Genomic DNA, 7,122 nt, shown 5'->3' on the forward strand with positions numbered 1-7,122 from the left:
CATATGTACATGTGATTTTTGGGACTACTGATGTGTGCAATGAGTGTGCAGATATTTTAGCCGAGAAATTTGACAAAGGAACAGAACTGATCTCTATGTGCTAATTTTGGAAACCTTGTTGTTCGTAATTAAATTAAGATGTATGTATGTATCCTTATGTGATGAGTAAATGTTAATGTTCACAACTATGTTTCTTTAGTGTCGCTTGACACTTGTGAATTGTTTATGTTCTTCTTCATGCTAGCTAGGGTTAGCTATGTAACCTCTAGACCTAAGTTAGTTTAAGTTAGTGTCAGTTTGCTAATTGGGTTCTTAATCGAGTTTAGTCACCCTTAATTTCGATTAGTGCTTAATCTGCATTTTTGAGTTGTTAGATGGTCCTATTTTGTTCCTAGTTTTTGTTTGGCTCTAAACCTATTCCTAAGGCTTTAAAACATAAAATAATTATACCCAAGGGGTATGGGTATGGGTTGGGGGTCTTTTCCAAACCCTAAGCCCCTTTTGTTGACTTTTGAGATCACTCAAAAAGTCTCATTTTACCTTTGTACGAAAATTGCAAGTGGTTACCATGAGTTGCCTTACCTCACCTCCACTTAGTGGTTAACCATAGTGTGGGTTAAGTTAGGAGCTTATATATTTGTAGCTGGGTGAGTGAAGTTATTGATCCCTTTTTCATTTGCCATTACCTCTTTGTGCAGGTAGGAATTCTCATCTCCCTTGTTCAGATTTTCATGTTTGTTTCATGCTTATGCTACCTTGTTGTTGGTTGAATGCTTGTATGATTGTGGGTATGTTGGGAAGATTTGAAAACCATATTTTTTTGAATGTTTTCTTTTCTTGTTTATGTTTGAATTTTTTTGAGATTTTCTTGCATGGGTGTTTTGGCATTACTCACCCTTGGAGAGGGAAAAAGTGGCCAATTTTGGGAAAGGTCCTTTTAGTTGGACTCCAACAGTGTAGAGTCTCTTCTCAAGATGAGAAGAGGGAGAGAGGGTAGGGTGTTATGGGCCCCTACCTGTCAGCACAAATCACGTATGAGTTTTGGCATGTAAGAATGGAAGAACGAAAGTTCTTGATTTATAGCCTTGATTGGGAACCTAGTTTGGTGTTGTGTCTGACATCTCCTATTGGAAAAATCCACCTTTCCCTAGTTTTGATTCATTTTGAATCCTATTGTGTAAACCTTGTATGAATATGCATGTTTGATTGTCTCTTGGTTATGCTTGGTTGTCACCCGATCAGATTCTGTTCCCTCCATGGTTCTTAGAAATGGGTTGAAGAAATTGATATGGAACCCTTGATGAGGGTCATGAAGGAAATTTGATTTAAGTGTTGTAATTCAAGATTGAAATCCCATGTAATTTGTATCTCAAAACCTTGTTGTAATGGCAACGACAGCGAGTTTTCTTCCTGGTTCTTTCTTGGCTGAGCCTTTGAATCAGGTTTGCCAATAAAAATGATAATTGAGTAATGTTGCTTACCATGAGATTTAATCGTATATTTTCAATTATATGGATGCTCATTAAAAATTGGATGAATGATGATGGTTTAATTAAGCAAAATTTTCAAGTTCCTTATATGTTCAAAATGAAAATTATGTTAAGGAAAAAAAATAATGGCTATGGTTGATATATTTCAATTCAAGTTGTATAGGAGATCAAATAAATTTGGTGTTAATGTGACACAAACTATTGTGTCCATGTTTTAATTCTATTCAAAAATATAGAAAAATTATATATATATATATATATATATATATACTTTGCCTTGTAATTCTATACTCAGAAAAAATTTCAAAAAAAAAATGTTGCAAGACAGTAAAAACTCTGTCTTTTGTATGGGAAAAGAATTGTCACCTTTTTCGTAACAGAGAATCTAAAAGATTCTCTTATTATCCTCTTTGTTTTATTGAATATTGTATTTAAAATTAAAAAATAGTAATTAAATAAACAAGAAATTATAACTTATCATATAAACTAAATATCCTAAACTTACCTAATGAACTTTATGACATAAATGTGTCACCATCTCCCCTTGGGCATTACCCTTGGAATGAATATTTTAAAAGGGTTTTATAAAATATTTTTATGCAAAGTCAACAGTAATCATGGGGGGGGTGATGTCACCCTGCCCCCATGTCCCATCCCCATATGTTTTTGAGCGCTCACCTAATTTTTTGGTGGACTTAAACAAAATTGACAAGTTTAATTAAAAATTGCCTTCATTTTGGTCACCCACCTTGGGAGGCCTGCGCAGGTTTTTGTTTGGGGCAGAGCGCTATCCTAAGGATAGCGCTTGGGAAGTGTATCTGTCCCTTGGGAAGCACATGGTAGTGTATAGGGTGGGGTGGGGTGTAGGTGTGTAGGGGTAGCATGGGGTATGGGGGTTAGATTAGTTGTTTATTTATATTGTTTAATTTATGTTTTAGTTAAGTTTTAAGTTAGTTTTAGGTGTTAGTTAGTAAGTAGGTTAGTGTTAGGTTAGTATATTATGGTAGTTAGTTTTTCATTAATTTATTTATTAATAGTATTAGTTTGTAAGTTCTTTTAGTAGTTAGTTTAATTAATTTAGTTTGTAAGTTGTTTTAGTAGTTAGTTTAATTAATTTAATTTGTAAGTTGGTTTTAGATATAGCATGTTAGTTTTTAAATTAGTTTAAGTTTATTAAAATTGTTTTTAGTTGATAGTATTTAGTATGTAATTAAGTTAAGTTTGTTTAATTTATGAACTTTAGATTAGTTAATTAATTTTTGCTTAGTAGTTAGTTTAAGTTATTTTTAAGTTAGTCATAATGTATGTATAGTCAATTGTTAAGTTTTAATATATATTTATGTTAGTAATATTCATTTTAGAATTAGTTATTAAAGTTAGTTTTTATTTTAATCTAGTTTTGTTTAACTTTGTAAAGGTAGATTTAGTTTTTTTTAAATACTATTGTTAATTTTAGTCTTTCTTTTTAGGAATATCTTTTTAGTTGTTTAATTAACTAGAAAGTTATAACTTAATGAGTAGTTAAAAGATTAGTTAATTTTAATATCAATGATAAATTAGGCTTTTAATATTATTTAGTTTTACTTTAATAGGTTGAGAATTGATCATAGCTTAATAGTTTATATAGGTGTATGGGTAGATGTAATATTTTCCTTTAATGAGTTCTTGATCTGATATTTTTTCAAAATAGTTTGAAATGAACTCATTTAAAATGTTATTTAAATAATTTTCATATATTTTTATAGAGGAAATTTAAATCTATGGTTTTAAGATTAATTTCAAACAATATAGATGTCGATATCAATCTAATAACGAGAGCTTCAAAATCTTAACGATGTATTCATCCACTAGAGTTTTAAACTTAAGATGTATCATAGTGAACCTTCACTTCTCTTGCAAGAAATCAGATTAAAACTTAGAGCATTTTAATTATAAACTTTTAAAATTTAAAAAAAAATGTGTTTTTGTCCTCGTAGTTTGGGCATGACATTTTGAGTCCCATTAGTGGCTTTTTCTATGGATGCATGTCCCTTGTTGGCATTGCAAGGATTCAAAAATTATGGAGGAACAAGACCACTCCAACAAATCTCTTGAAAGACTTTATTGAAAGCAGAAAATCTAGTCTAACTATACAAGATGATGGCCCCGAGCCACGAAAAACTTCTGAAAACTTCTTACCTCTATCAAACACATGATTTTCATTTACATCTTCCTAAGGTAAGCTTAAAAAATCACTTCCATTAGTTTCACTAATAACATTATAATTTTCAATTATCTTAGTTGGCAAAACAAAATAACCATCATCACTTCCATAGTAAATATACCAATCATAATTGACTTCAACATTATGCTCACTATGAAAGAACGGATCAACATGCTCATGTAAACTAGTATCATATTGAAGGTCTTCATCTACATATGACTAATGCATGCTATCAACCAAAAATATGAAGTTTTTATATTCTACTTTGTTCAAAAAGGTGCATGTATCAAAAACTTGCAACTCACCTTGTGTAACTAGGTGTGAAGAGTACATAAAATCTGATTTCTCATCCTATGTAGCCATGTTACTCATCCACTCAGATTTATCCCATATTGAAATCCCTTCACATTCCAATAATGGATTAGTCACCATGTTTGAAAAACCCTCATGAAAGTTCTCTCATAAAATATGTTGATCATAATCTTCACCAAACAACTTGTTAGAATGAACTTTGAACTCATCATTACAAGATTCATCAGCACATAAGGAAAACTCATAATAATATTTAAAATCTCAAGCCTTTTCATCTTTTTTATATGAACAATCAAAAGCAACTTCAGTATTATCATCATGATAAAAATCTAAAACAATATGAAATTTTTCCCTAATGGTATTCTCCACATAAGACAAGTCATCGTGTGTAATAATTATGAAATTTCATCAACACTTAACAAGACTTCATCACAATTCTATTCTCCTTGACTATGATCATAATTTGTCTAATCTAAAAAACTTATAGTAGTAGTAGCATTAGTATAACAATCTGAAAAATTAGAATCATGACTACTACAACATAGTACCTCTTCTTTGTACAATACATCTTCACTAGGTGTTTCATTTTCATTTTTATCAAAAGAATAATTATTTATACTATTGTTACAACTTTCTACACTCATGCATAGTGTCACATGATTAATTTTTAGTCATGTATCCATCTTTATCTTGCTATCTAAAATCATCTGATTTAGTAGATATAGAATCCATCTCTTCATGATTGAAAAAAAAATTATCATTATCTATGGATTCACTATATTCACTATTACTTTCAACACATTCACTTTTGTTATCCAGAGATGCAACATGGATTCTATTTTTATACACAATAATTTCCATCTTCTTCATGTATTCTTCAACTTGCAAAAGCTTTTATAATCTTAAATGTGCTGACCAGCTAACTAAATTAGGCATAAAGACATCCAAGAAAACAATAGGCCATTAAGATTCCTTAGGTCTTAAAGAAAAATGTAACTCTGTGAGTGTTGATTTTAATGTTATATAAACTTGATAAACTCCCAAACCTTGAGTACTTCCTACTATATTCCTTATGAAGCTGACAATCTTATTTTGGATTTCCTTTTTCAACATAGAAATATTTTCAACCATACTTTCATAGCTTGATAGACTAACGTCAACTCTGAGATTTGATTCCATTTTGAAAGAAAACTTCTACCTCTTTCTCCTAGTAATAAAAGTCACTAAATAGAGGCACTAATTTATAACACTTGACTTCCATGAAAAGATAACACATGAAAATAAAAATATCTTATGTGTTGATGTTGAAACTTTATCTACTGGTTTGGCATGGGTGTAAACATGAAACTCCTTCACACCATTTATTAAAACCATGTAGAGCCCCCACCTCCTTGAACAAGACAAATGAGATCACTGTTGTGATTCACCTTCTAACATTCAAATTCTTAGAAAAATATATGTATACAACACTTCAACTTAAATCAAGAAATGATAACTTCTTATCCAAGAACTACTATCAAGAGTTTTAGATCTGCCCACACAAGCTAGAAGTCCTTCAAAAAATTTAATATGAAATCAACTAGGATACTAGTATAGAGATATAGAATCACCACTCACACTTGTAAGGAATATTAGATAATTTTTCACTTGACAAATCTAAGCCAAACTTTATATTTGTAGGAATATATGCAAATCATCAAACCACTTTTTGAAATTTATAAATTTGGAAAAGAGAACAAACACTCTTGTTCATTCTGGACTTTGAACTTTACAATAACACTTTGAAAACAATACCCAACTGAACTAATTCAAGATGAAATCACTAATAATAATTTAATTTATAGTCAACTCTCAAAATAATACTATCTTGGATAAAAAATTACTAGGAGACATGAATTTTTAGCAAAGAAATGTAAATTACTTCATAACCTTGTTGTTCTAGCAAATTATTTCTATTGTATTCAATCTCTTTTAGATTCTCAAGGTTTGTCTATCATACAGATTTTAAAAATTCAATTTATACCTGAGATTCTACTAATTTTGACAATGAATTTCTTTATAGACTCCCCAGTAGAGTCGTCATTTTGTTGGCTTCTAAATTAATGGTTTTTTAATAACCTAGTGATAGGAGCACATACACCTAAAGACAACTAATTCCTATGTTCAATGTACCTATTTATAATTTGAGGCAAACTATAAGGCTATACTTCTTCTTCTACTTCAAGCTTTGCAAGACCTAGGATGGTGAACCTCAGATTCATTCATATGGTACCGGTTTCCAAAACATACACTTGAATCTATACAAAGTAGATAAGACCCTAATTATTCCATCCTTATGCAAACAATAATGGATATGAAATATCTAATAACATAACTCATGAGTTTTATAAGCTGAGTGAGGGCAACTATTTTTAGCTTCCAAATAAAAAGGGAAAAGATATTTGATTAAAGATTTGAATCAACATAACCCACATATGCAACAATAATAAACATGGAATCTCCAACATGATTAGTCCCTTATCCATTGGGAATTAAATAATTCAAGACATACACAAAGATACCTAAAATATAGTCATATACCCATATATCAGATCTATCCATTCACCTTGCAAATAGACATCTATCTTCAAAATGAAAATCATACTTATCAAATCCTCTCATGATCCCTACAATTTTGTGAATGCATATCAAGAAATTTACTCAAGTCCTTGACCCAATATCAAAATACACAATAGCATACAACTTCAAAGCCAAGCTACAACTAGACAATATGCACCTTGAATATACATCATAGAAAATTACAAACTCATAAAGAGGAGACAAGGTTTAGATTGACACTTACAACAAAGTTTTGTATTCATTTCCTTGAAACCAATACATCATATGTATGCAAAAAAAAACTCTAAAAAATACACAATAGATGACCGTATTATCTAAAGGTCTTATAAAAAATTGCAATTTTGTTCATAATAGAGAAAAATGCTGAGAGTGGTGGAAATCCAGTTGGGAACTTGCTCAAAAAACTTGGGAACCAACCCTACAAAAAGAGAAGCGAAGAGAATATAAAGGCATGAAAAATTCCTTTATCAGATCAAATATTTCCATTTCTCCACTTGA

Source organism: Cupressus sempervirens, chromosome 7, assembly GCF_028749045.1.
Source record: "Cupressus sempervirens isolate cs-2001-9-10 chromosome 7, ASM2874904v1, whole genome shotgun sequence".
In the NCBI taxonomy this organism is placed as follows: Eukaryota; Viridiplantae; Streptophyta; class Pinopsida; order Cupressales; family Cupressaceae; genus Cupressus; species Cupressus sempervirens.